General features: G+C 47.2%; 1 protein-coding gene across 1 annotated transcript in view; it reads right to left on the bottom strand.

The window, feature by feature from the left end:
• Nucleotides 1-13,055, bottom strand: part of LOC142312245 (uncharacterized) — a 202,970-nt gene extending 189,915 nt beyond the window's left edge. The window contains exon 1 of the mRNA XM_075351168.1: nucleotides 12,938-13,055. The gene's annotated coding sequence lies outside the window, so the exon portion shown is untranslated. The remainder of the gene's footprint in view (nucleotides 1-12,937) is intronic.
• Nucleotides 13,056-13,371: the final 316 nt, after the last annotated feature.

Below are 13,371 nucleotides of genomic sequence, written 5' to 3'. Positions count from 1 at the left end.
TACCCTTATGTTCCGTGATTGCACGCATGCGGGGATGGAGCAGGGGCGCGTCATGGTTGGGGGCGTCTCTATCCGACGTGGGCCGGGTCACGTGATCGGTGTTGGGCCGCGTGACGTATTATATGGTGCTCGCCGCTCGCGTCACCCTCCCCGACTCCGGATGACGTCTTTGGCCGGATGACGCTCTCCTTTCCTCCACCCGCGCATGCGCCCTGTAATGATTGCGGTGGAGATTGCTTTAAACAGCTGATTGGCTTGTTGCCGTTTAAAAGGAGACCATACCAGCTGTCTCAATACACATTCCCCTGACGAAGGTATGCCGAAACACGTGTAGGGTGGGTTGGAGGCTGCCTATACACGGTCCTCATGGCCTCAGGTATATCCATTTAGACTAATGTATTTACATTTGCTTGTTTGCATATTGCACTTTATGTAGTCCATTTTGACTGAGCATCTGTGGATTTTACCCCAGGTGGCTGGCTTTGTGTCTTTGCATGTGACCTTACATGGAACTTGCTGCCATAATATATATTATTTATTATAGTGCACTTTATTATTATCATACACTTTATCAGCACTGTTGTGCACTTTATGTATACTTTATAGCACATGCACTTTATATATATTTATTAATCTATATTGGTATTCTGTGGCAGCCATTACCATGTGTGCTCGCCTGCTTTGAGCCCTTGCTGCCATCTGGTGGCCTTTTCATGGTCTATTTAATATTTATTGGATTTTTATATAATAGTACTGTGTTGTGGGCTTTCTCCTGTCATCATTATCCTTGCTTATAAATTGTTGTTTTTAATTATGTTATTAATAAAGAAATGTATATTTTATTGGTATTTGGCTGTTTTTCTATGTATCGGTTTTATATTTATATAATAGCCTATTTTTATATATGGTGATAGTTTTTTAACACACTATATTATACCCTCCATCTTGGCATTAATCGGTCTAGCTTGTGCTGGTTGTCATGATGCTGGATGAGGTGAAGGTTATGCATACCTCCCAACTCTTGAAAAGAGGAAAACGGGACAAAATCTGTGCACCGCCGCAAATTTTTACCACGCCCCTAGCCACACTCATTTGTCAGTAAGGGTCATTCAGCAGATGCCCCGGACTGTTCATTCATATTCATAGCAGCCAGAATTTTCTTATATTTATATGCGTCACTATATGACATGTTGCTTATTTGGGCCTATAAAGCAGTGTTCACACGTTGCATAAATTCAGTGGTTTTTTGTTTCTGCCACTGTTTGCACCAAACTACACAATAACAATCTTCTCTGATTATTCCATTTTTGCTGCATTTTTTCTGCCTTTCCTCCATTATTTAATGTGTTTTTGGTTCAGATGTGAATCTGCCTTTTTCAGTGTTTTTATTGTACAGAGAAGCTTTTTCCTGCATTTTCTTAAGCTCCACATAGAAACCTCCAGAGAAAAAAAAGCACCAAAACAGCAGAGTTGGACAATGAGTTCACGAGTTCCAGTCCCGGCTGTCCCAGTAAACCAGAGAAGATGAAAATTTAATTTAATTTATTCACTGCACTGAGGGGAGGAGCCAGGACATCAGCTGTGAGCCGCAGGACTGCGGGAGAGAGCCCTCAAATCGGGACAGTCCCACAGAATCCAGGATGGTTGGGAAGTATGGACTTTATGTGTGGGGTCAGGAGGGATTTACAGTGTGGATGTAGCAGAGCCGTGTGTGGACGATGTGAGTGGACCGGAGCAGTGTACAACATTTGTGCAGCGGAGCTGTTGGTTTGCGACATGTTTGAAGCGGAGTTGAGTATGTACGTGTGTGAGCTGCGTGTGTACAACATGTACAAAGCGGAGCCTTGTATGACAAGCAAAGCAGTGTGTACATGCACAAAGAGGAGCCGCGTGTATACAGAGCGGGGCTAAGTTTGTACAGAGCTTAGCCATGTTTGTACGGAGCAGAGCCATGTGTATATGGCATGATCGGAGCCGTGTGTGGACAACGTGGGCAAAGCCATGTGTGGACAACGTGTGCAAAGCCATGTGTGGACAACGTGTGCAAAGCCAAGTGTGAACGACGTGTGCAAAGCCAAGTGTGAACGACGTGTGCGGAGCCATGTGTGAACGACGTGTGCGGAGCCATGTGTGAACGACGTGTGCGGAGCCATGTGTGAACGACGTGTGCGGAGCCATTGGTGAACGACGTGTGCGGAGCCATGTGTGAACGACGTGTGCGGAACCATGTGTGAACGACGTGTGCGGAGCCATGTGTGAACGACGTGTGCAGAGCCATGTGTGAACGACGTGTGTGGAGCCATGGGTGAACGATGTGTCCGGAGAGGAGCAGGGTGAACGACGTGTGCGGAGCTATGTGTGTACAATGTGTACAGAGAGGAGCCGTGTGAATGACTTGTGCGGAGCTTTGTGTGTACAAGCTGTACAGAGAGGAGCCGTGTGTACACGGCATGTTTGGAGTGGAGCTGTGTGTGTATGACGTGTGCGGAGCTGTGTGTACATGTAGAAAGCGGAGATGCATATGCATAACGTATAAGGAGTGGAGACACCTCTGTACAGAGTGGAGCAGTGTGTGTTCAGATTGGAGCCATGTATGTATGAACCTGAGCTGCGCGTGTTCAGATTGGAGCCATGTATGTATGGAGCCGAACTGCGTGTGTTCGGAGCGGAGCTGTGTATGTATGGAGCTGGGCTGCGTGTGTTTGGATTGGAGCAGAACTGCGTGTATTCGGAGCGGAGCTGTGTATGTATGGAGCTGGGCTGCGTGTGTTTGGATTGGAGCAGAACTGCGTGTGTTCGGAGCGGAGCTGTGTATGTATGGAGCTGGGCTGCGTGTGTTTGGATTGGAGCAGAACTGCGTGTGTTCGGAGGGGAGCTGTGTATGTATGGAGCTGGGCTGTGTGTGTTCGGAGCAAAGCCATGTATGTACTGAGCTGGACTGTGTGTGGTCGGAGCTGAGCCATGTGTGTACGGAGCTGGGCTGCGTGTGTTTTGAGTGGAGCCATGTATGTATGGTGCTGGGATGCATGTGTTCGGAGCAAAGCCATGTGTGACGCCCCTGGACTATCAGGTCGTCACAGGGTACTGCACAAGCTGCCCTTCCATGCAGTATTCCGCCTCCCTCTTGGTTCTGGGTCCCTACTTAAGTGGTGTTGCCTCCAACAGCAAATCAAACCCTAGAGACACCCTGCACCACACCCACTTGACACACCAGTGGATGGCTTGAGTGGAATAGAGTCGCCCACCTGGGGGGTCAGGGAGGGGAGGAGAGGAGTGTAGTGAGTCAAGTCTGTCTGTGAGTGGAGAGGGAGTTGGAGTAGCCCTCGAGCTGAGAGGAGCTCAGAGGATGTCGTGAGTGGTGGCTCCTGAAGGAACTGCCTAGGTTGTAGAATGTGGTCTGGGCCTAGAGGAGTCGGACCCCCGGTCGCAGGGAATTGTGGCGAGGTGCTCGGACCTGTCGAGGACGACTGCCGGCAGCCTAGCACTATCACCGGTCCGGGCCGAAGGCACGACGGGGTACACGGACCCTAGGCCGGGGAGTAGCTTCAGGCAGCCCTACAATTTACCTGAGGAGAACAGAGCCTTTACGATCCGTTCCCACCCGCTCCAGAATCGGGGTATTAGCGCAACGAGGGGGATAGGACATTCCAACCAAAACGATCCAAAAAATCCCAAGCGTGAGCCCTGAGAGCAAGCTCCCATACTTAGCCATAGTAGGGAGCGGGGCCCGACTAGTTCCATGCTACCGGGCCATCAAGTTGAAGTCAAACTAAGTGCCAGGAGGCAGGTCACGGATCACCAGGCAGAATCACTTGGGGACGGGACCCGGACGAGCTCCCCTCAGTGTTAGCGGTACCCAGAGACTTGGTTTACCCGGTTGTCAGTGTCTGCTTATGAACTGAGTGAGTACAAGAGTGACCCCTGCACCACACGGCACCCCTCACCGAGTCCTGGGGCACCCCCTACCCGTGGACGGTTACAACACCTTGCTGTGCCCGCTCCATCATCCCCGGGTACTTGCAACGTCAGTGGTGGTACTCCCAATTAGCACACACCACGGGTGGCGTCACGAACTATAACTCCCCTGTAAATACCCCACTTTCACTCGAGTGGCCGAATGACCCCTGGGTCCGGAGACCCTCGAGCCACAGCGAACCCGGATCGAGCAGCTTGGCTGCTTCCACGGGGCGGTACACATGTATGTACTGTGTACTGAGCTGGACTGTGTGTGGTCGGAGCTGAGCCATGTATGTTTGGAGCTGGGCTGTGTGTGTACAGAGCGAAGCCATGTATGTATGGAGCTGGGCTGCGTGTGTTCAGAGTAAATCCATGTATGTACTGAGCTGGACTGTGTGTGATGAGAGCTGAGCCGTGTGTGTACGGAGCTGGGCTGCGTGTGTTCGGAGCAAAGCCATGTATGTACTGAGCTGGACTGTGTGTGGTCGGAGCTGAGCCATGTATGTTTAGAGCTGGGCTGCGTGTGTTCAGAGCAAAGCCATGTATGTTCTGAGCTGAGCTGGACAGTGTGTGGTCGGCGCTGAGCCGTGTGTGTACAGAGCTGGACTGTGTGTGTTCGGAGCGAAGCCATGTATGTATTGAGCTGGGCTGTGTGTAATCAGAGCTGAGCCATGTATGTACGGAGCTGGGCTGCGTGTGTTCGGAGCAAAGCCATGTATGTACTGAGCTGGACTGTGTGTGGTCGGAGCTGAGCCATGTATGTATTGAGCTGGGCTGTGTGTGTTCAGAGTAAATCCATGTATGTACTGAGCTGGACTGTGTATGATGAGAGCTGAGCTGTGTGTGTACGGAGCTGGGCTGTGTGTGTTCAGAGTAAATCCATGTATGTACTGAGCTGGATTGTGTGTGATGAGAGCTGAGCTGTGTGTGTACGGAGCTGGGCTGTGTGTGTTCAGAGTAAATCCATGTATGTACTGAGCTGGATTGTGTGTGATGAGAGCTGAGCCGTGTGTGTACGGAGCTGGGCTGCGTGTGTTCAGAGTAAATCCATGTATGTACTGAGCTGGATTGTGTGTGATGAGAGCTGAGCCGTGTGTGTACGGAGCTGGACTGTGTGTGTTCAGAGCTGATCCATGTATGTACTGAGCTGGATTGTGTGTGATGAGAGCTGAGCCGTGTGTATACGAAGCTCGGCTGTGTGTAATGTTAAAAACCCACACAGCGGATAGCAGTGAATATTTAATTTTCTATGTTTCTGGTTGTTTTAATTCTTACGAAACTCTTAATAAAACATCACGGCCATTTTTCACCATTATTGACTTTGCTGTTTTTATTTACTATTGTAGTGTTATTAATGTAAGAATTATTTATATTAAGGTATGCCTTGTGCTACCATGTTAAAAACCCACACAGCGGATAGCAGTGGGTTTTCCATGGTCGCACAGGCATCCGGTATATAGCTTTTAAATATATCGGTTCATTAAGGGTTAATTTGATGATTTCATAATATGGAGTAATCTACCTGGTAACACGGACAGCTGGAATAAACTGGTTTTGTCCAGCTGTTGCGCGCTTGGGTTTTTCTAGGTCCTGATTGGCTGAATGTAAAAAGTGCGGGAATTTGAATTATATTTAAGGCAGTGTCCGTGGGTCAGCTGTGCAGTTCCAGCTGACTGAAGCAAGAAGCATGGAAGAAATGCTGCAGGAGCTGGTGCGGAGAGCGGGGGAAGAAGGCGGAGAAGACTGGCTGCGGGCGTGCCTCTCTACTGCGGCACCGTTACCCGAGCCTGAAGTGAATGAAACAGCGGCGATGGATGAAGCGAGCGAAGAAGAGGAGGTCGCGCCGCGTATGGATTCGGCTACTAGCAAGAACCTGCGGAAGAAAAGAAGCCGTCGGGATGTTTACTCACCTCCGCCGCTGCCAGCGAGGAAGACGACAAGCAGGAAGACGTCTGGGAGGCGGCGAGATCAGGACAACGCATCGCGTGAACAGAGTCGTCATGGAAAAGCGACGGTCGGCGTGTCAACAGGAAGTGCGACGTCATCAAGCAGCGCGGACCGGAAGAAGATGGCGGCGACCAGCGAACGCGGCCGCTGCAGAGACCGGAGTGTCGCGCCGCTGCCCATGCAAAAGAGCCTTTCTGGGGCAGCGGCGGCGCTCAGGGTCTGGGCAGGCAGTGCGCCTGCAACAGCGGTGAGCGATAGCCGGTCGGACACAGGGCGGCAGCAGATCGTGGAGGAAGAACCGGTGATCCTGGACGCGGCCCCCAGTGTGAATAGGGGTGAAGAGGTCCGTGGCTTGCCGACAGATGGAAAGGGTAAGAACACCCATACAATGTCTAATGTGTCAAATACGAGTTTTGATGCTATGGAGTTTAGGGAATTAGTGAATGAAGCTGTATGTCATGTATTGCAGAATAGGGTTTGTACTAAAAAAGCATCTGAGGTGTCTGCCTTACGTAAGGACAGACCCTCGGGTGTAGCGGACACTTGTTTTAAGGAGACACTTACTTGTGAAATCTCTCCTTTAGGTTTCCATTTGAGTGTCTCCTTGAAAGAAAAAATATGGAACAGGGAGTTCATTGATTTGTTCTCCCTGTTGCCTTGTACTAGAGAACAGCAGCATAAATCAGATAAGAGAGATGAGAAACAGGATTTGGAGGGTAGGAAGGTGTACAAATCTTTTAATAATTGGGTGCAAGCGTTTGCCATTTATGCTGCTGTTCTAGGTGAAAAACGTCCGGAGCTGTGCAGCGGACTTTTCCAGCACTTAGATATAATATTGGAGGCATTCCGTAACTTTGGCGGTTTGGCCTGGTTAAATTATGATGAATCTTTTCGTCAAAAAATAGCAATTCATCATAGTTTAACATGGGGTGTAAAGGATGTTGGGCTTTGGCTCAATCTAATGCTTCCACAAAGGAATGTTGGATTGAGACAAACATCTAATCAGACAATTAGGAAGGGAGTGTGTTTTGCCTTTAACGAATCCGCTTGTCGCTGGTTAAACAATTGTCGTTTTCGGCACGAGTGTTCGTTTTGCGGCGGAGCACACTCCATGTCAAAATGTTTTAAGAAACAATCCCAATCTACACAGCAGGTGCATAACACTAAAGAACACATTTCTAAAAGCAGTGACGCCAGTGAAGTGGGAAAACATGCTGCCATGGTTAGAAATGTTTCCAGACAGGGAGAAGCGTAATGTTGTTTTGAATGGTTTTAAGTCAGGTTTTCCGGTGCCAAGGTTTAATGGGGTTGGTTGTTTAATGTTTGAAAATTTGCGTTCAGTTAATGAGAATAGGGACATAGTGAGGGATAAAATTGCAAAGGAGGTTGAAGCCGGTAGAGTAGCAGGGCCCTTTGAAGGGCCACCATTTGTCAATTTTAGAGTGTCTCCATTGGGCTTGGTGCCAAAGAAGGAATTGGGTACGTTTCGGCTTATCCATCATCTTTCTTACCCAAGTGGTTTTTCTTTAAATGACGAGGTAGATTCATCGGTGGCCTCAGTGAAATATGCGTCATTTGATATGGCGGTTGATTTAGTGAGGAGGTTTGGTAGGGATGCTCTGTTGGCAAAATCAGATATTAAATCGGCATTTAGGTTGTTACCTGTGGATCCTGATGGTTTTAGTTCTTTAGGTTTTTCTTTTGATGGTTATTTTTATTTTGATCGTTGTCTCCCTATGGGTTTCTCCCTGTCGTGTTATTATTTTGAGGCTTTTTCGTCTTTCCTACAATGGGTGGTTGAGTTTGAGTTACCTATAGGGGGAATTGTTCATTATCTTGATGATTTTTTATTTGTGGGTAAGGCTGGTTCGACGTGTTGTCAAGAGCTGCTTTTTAAATTTATGGCAATGAGTGGTCTCTTTGGTATCCCGTTAGCAGAGGAAAAAACAGTCTTTCCTTGTACTAGTTTAGAATTTTTGGGTATTTTGATTGATTCTACAAAAATGGAATGCAGTTTACCAATAGAGAAGATTGTGAAATTAAAAGAGCGGGTGTTGGAGCTGCTTGGAAAGGAAAAAGTGACATTGAAAACATTGCAGTCTCTGCTAGGATTGTTGAATTTTAGTTTGAGAATCATTCCAATGGGAAGAGTTTTTTCCAGGAGCTTGTATGATGCAACAAAAGGGGTTAAATCTAATAGGTGTCATATTAGAGTGACGAAGCATATGAAAGATGATTTAGTTGTTTGGTTGGAATTTTTGGAGAATTTCAATGGGATTAATTGTTGGCAGGATGAATTTCAGTCGTCAGATGCGTTATCTTTATTTTCTGACGCAGCCGGAGGTGTTGGTTATGGAGTATTGTTGGGTAATCATTGGTCAGCGGAGTTGTGGCATGAGTCTTGGGTTCGACAAGGTGTTACCAAGAATATTTTAGTATTGGAATTATTTCCAGTTTTAGTGGCTTTAGTGCTTTGGGGTAGTGTTCTAGCAAACAAGAGGATATTGTTGTTTTCAGATAATCAGGGTGTTGTATTTAGTGTTAATACATTGGGGTCCAAGTGTCGGTGGACTGTCAGGATTTTAAGACAGATAGTGTTATGCTGTCTTAAATTCAATATTTGGATGAAAGCGAAGTATATTGAGGGTAAGTCTAATGTCATGGCTGACTCTCTTTCTCGCCAGCAGTGGGAGGAGTTTCATCGGGTGTGCCCAGAGGCAGATCAAGACAATACAGCCTGCCCACCGCATCTTTGGCAGGTTTTATGGGACTGATTCCCATGGTTATTCAAAATTCAGTAGCGCATAGTACATGGAAGGGGTATGCATCGGCATGGGTTAAATGGACAAAATTTTGTGCTCTGAACAATATTAATCCGTATGTGACTAATTCTGTGTCAGCATTGCAATTTGTTAATGAACTGCTTGAGGCTGGTGTCACTTATGCTTCATTGGCAAAATTGATAGCGGGTATTTCCTTTTTTCTGAAGCTTAGTGGCAGTAAGCCTTTGAGCGGTTTGTTCTCAATTGTGCAAGTGATGAAAGGGCTGAAAAGATTGAATTTTCAGCCGGATACAAGAAGACCTATATCCATTGATTTATTATATCGGTTATGGGAGGTCTTGAACTTTGTATGTAAGAATGAGTTTGAGACTTGTTTGTTTCAGACAGCATTCATTTTAATGTTTTTTGCTGCATTACGAGTCGGTGAATTACTTAGTGCTAGCAAAAGTCGTCCTTCAGGGCTGAGAGTGGAGGACGTGGCTTTTGTTAACACTCAGTTGTTAATTAATATTAGAAGATCTAAAACGGATCAGATGGGGAGAGGGTCATTAATAAAGTTGAATCCTTTGCTTTACACATCTATTTGCCCGATTGCTAATCTTAAAAAGTGGCTTCAGGTACGGCCTGTTGGTAAGGGGCCTTTGTTAGTACATATTGGAGGTGACCCTGCTACAATATTTCAATTCAATAGCGTATTGAAGAAATGTTTATGGAAGCTGAACATGGGTAAGTGTAACATTTCATCACACTCATTCAGAATAGGTGCAGCTACAATGGCTGCAGGGTTTGGTCTCAGTGAGGATAGTATTAAAGCTATAGGGCGGTGGCAGTCTAATAGATTTAAGTTATATGTCAGGCCTAATTTACTAAATTAATTGATCCTCATTTTTTTAGGCCCAATAATTGTCTGGATTTTGGGACATTCTTACGTTCATTGGGCACAGAAGAGAGCGAGTCAGCGGCAATATACAGAGAATTTGTCGTTTGATTTGGACTTTATTCAGGTTTTGTGGTTTGGTTATAGAGGCATGGTTTGGTCACAGTTAATGGGTAAAATAAGGAAGTTGTTATTGTATTATCCTTCCCCTGATGTGATCATTATTCATCTTGGTGGGAATGATATAGGTAAAGTAAATACTGTAAATTTGTTATGGGAAATGCATAGAGACCTTGAAGCCCTAAAAAATTATTTTCCCAATACATGTCTAGTTTTTTCAGAAATAATCCCGCGGTTAGCGTGGAAATTGGGTGGAGTGCAATTTATGGATAAAATTCGAAAGAGGGTGTTACGAACCGGCGCCGCCATAGCCGCAAGCAGCCTGCTGCAGTTCCTGTTGCGCCCAGGCGCCGGCTGCCGTTCTTGGCCGTGCCTCGGGTCGTCCAGTTGGCTGTTCCTTCCACCACGTCTAAGTGTGGAGAGGCGGCTAGTGCGCATGCGTGCGCCGATTTACCCCAGCCAGAGTTTAAGCCCGGTGTTTTGCCTAGTGAGCATGCTCAGCCTGTTTGTGTTATGTCTGAGACTAAGTCCTCAGTTCAGGCTACTGAGCATGCTCAAACTGATAGTCTGCTTTCTAAGCCTGTGGCTCAGGCTACTGAGCATGCTCAGGCACTTAGTGCATCAGAGGCTAGGTCCGGTAAGGACCTCACTGAGCATGTCCGTGAGGTGGCAGGTCCTGATAGGGCAGAGGGTGTCAGGTGTCCTGATGACGTGGCAACTCCGGACTGGCTCGCAGAGGCCCGCCCCTATGATCTGGCACCTCAGTATTGGTCGTCAGACGATGACTGATGAAGTGTTTGGGGCGTGGCTGCCATGAGGTCATCAATGACATGGCGGTTCCGGATAGGTCGCATGTGACGTCACTGATGACATGGCACTCTGCTATTGGACCTTGGTGGTTCCACCCTGGGTTTGGGGCAGACCCAGGTTATAAAAGGGGCTGGAGACAACATGGTGCGCAGTCTTCACATTTGCTCAGTCAGAGCACACCTCCATGTTAGAGCCTCATTGCGGCATAAGCCTATGTTGGGAAGCGGTAGGTAGGGTTAGGCGAACGGTGCCTGTCACGCCAAGATTCGTGGCTCGGCACATCAGGGTCAGGCGCCGTGCTTCCCTCCTGCCGTTCCAGTCTTGCTATAGCAGCCCAGTGGCGTTAACTGGGCTGCGGCTGCTGTGCTTCCTGTCCGATTGTGCCCCCTACGCACACGGACAGCGCACCTGCTGCGCCACCTGTCTGATTGTGCCCCCTACGCACACGGACAACGCACCTGCTGCGCCACCTGTCCGATTGTGTCCCCTACGCACACGGACAACGCACCTGCTGCGCCACCTGTCCGGTTGTGCCCCCTACGCGCACGGACAGCGTACTCCAGGACCCCTGTGGAGTTAACAGGGTGTTCCTTATTTTCCTCGGCTTCCCGGTCAACGCTACTGGTGTACCCATCTGGCCTGACGTGTCCTACACACACGTGGCCAGTCGAGAGGTGGCCAGAAACACTAATCGGAGGACCGCTCGGCCTGACGTGTCCTACACACGTGGCCGACAGGGCGCTTTCGTGGCGGTCTTCCGGTCAACGCTACCTGGTTACCACCCGGCCTGACGTGTTTCCTGCACACGTGGTTGGTGTAGCGCTAGGTGCACCAAAACGCTAATCGGGTTGTCGTCCGGTCTGACGTGTCCCAACACACGTGACCGGTTCCCAGAGTTCCTGGGTTATCTCAGAGCCATCCAGCTCTATAGTCTCCGCCTAACCCTCAGGTGCCAGCAGCTCCATTGTCATCTGGAGCACGGTGGGCCCCGACTGGCGATTAGGATATATACCCCCTGGTCCTAATCTGCCGGTCCCCCCGTAACAGAGGGTTAATAGAGATTTAGAGAAGTTTTTCAAATTGTTAGGTGGCTTTACATATAGACACCTAGATCTTGAAGGTTTTACGCCGGGATTATTTAGACATGATTGGGTTCATTTGTCGGATATAGGAATGGACATTTTTAATCTTGGCCTCCAATCAATGGTAGAAAAATGGCTGTGTGGTTTTGTGGGGGGGGCCACGCCTGTGTAGTCGTGTCCTGGTGGGAAAAATCACCCAGTTTTTGCTGGGTGGATTTGGTGTTTTTTATTAAATAGATATATGGTTGAAAAAATTGTTATTAATTCAGTTAAAAGGTGGAATTTTGAATATTTAATTTTCTATGTTTCTGGTTGTTTTAATTCTTACGAAACTCTTAATAAAACATCACGGCCATTTTTCACCATTATTGACTTTGCTGTTTTTATTTACTATTGTAGTGTTATTAATGTAAGAATTATTTATATTAAGGTATGCCTTGTGCTACCATGAGAGCTGAGCCGTGTGTAATGAGAGCTGAGCCGTGTGTAATGAGAGCTGAGCCGTGTGTAATGAGCTGGGCTGTGTGTAATGAGCTGGGCTGTGTGTAATGAGCTGGGCTGTGTGTGTTCAGAGCTGATCCATGTATGTACTGAGCTGGACTGTGTGTGTGTACGGAGCTGGGCTGTGTATGATGAGAGCTGAGCCGTGTGTGTACGGAGCTGGGCCGTGTGTGTACGGAGCTGGGCCGTGTGTGTACGGAGCTGGGCCGTGTGTGTACGGAGCTGGGCTGTGTGTGTTCAGAGCTGATCCATGTGTGTATGAATAAACATGATTTTCTGTAGATCGGGGCCCCAGATAGATTGCATTGGAAAGCTTTTCAGGCTGGGAATGCACTGACATAAACCAGTTCTATTACTTTTTGATCTGTTAGAACTTTCTTCACTGATGTTTAATGGTGATCACACCGAATGTGTACAACCATATAATTATCCAGGGAAAAAAGTCAGTAGATTCCCATTAGACTTTGGGAACTTAAACCTACAAACGTTATTGCAAAACTTATAACACGGAATCATTGTGTGGAAAAAATATTGTTATCTGATGTAGGAAGGATGAACCTGATAATAATGCTCCTAATACCACATTTACTGCACATAGAACATAATGCACCTATTTGGCTCCCGCTTAATCGTATTCACCGTGTAAATGTGTACCCCTACAGATCTGACATGGAACAGAGGTCACCAGAGACTAAAACTAGAAATGTTACAAAGGGCTCAGAATGATGCAGAACTGGAACCTCCAAATCTGTAAAAATGATGGAAATCCCTTGAAGAAAGGAGAGAAATGTGGTGCTCTCTAAGCGTAGTAAATACGGTAAATATACAATCATCAGGTGGAACATAGAATGAAAGCTCACCTGAATAAGTTGTACTAACTGAGGCACAACAGTAAAAGTAATTTGCCCAAGATGTAGTGGAGTGTCGACAACCTGGTGTGCTGCAGGAAGTTCCTCCAAAGGAGATCCAGGTGTATGGCGCTGTCACAATGGCAACCTATCAATGGAGTGTGAACAAAATTTGTCTCCAATAAGTTTTTCAATTTAAAAATAGGCAAAAAAACCCATCAGATTTCGTCTGTTAACAACCTTTCCTCAGGTGCCTGTAGATGAAATGAAGAGTTGGACCCTCTTATGTGTGAGCGAAATACACTCCCTCCTATGCCATTGGAACTCTGAATTAATAAGATTTGTTTACAAGTGTTTGGGAAATCATAACAACACACATGCTTTGTGGTGTACTGAAGGTTTCTGCTTTATTACATCATGTGAACAGTTTATATAGTATCCCAAAC

Source organism: Anomaloglossus baeobatrachus, chromosome 5 (assembly GCF_048569485.1).
Source record: "Anomaloglossus baeobatrachus isolate aAnoBae1 chromosome 5, aAnoBae1.hap1, whole genome shotgun sequence".
In the NCBI taxonomy this organism is placed as follows: Eukaryota; Metazoa; Chordata; class Amphibia; order Anura; family Aromobatidae; genus Anomaloglossus; species Anomaloglossus baeobatrachus.
This window is presented reverse-complemented; position numbering and strand designations above follow the sequence as displayed.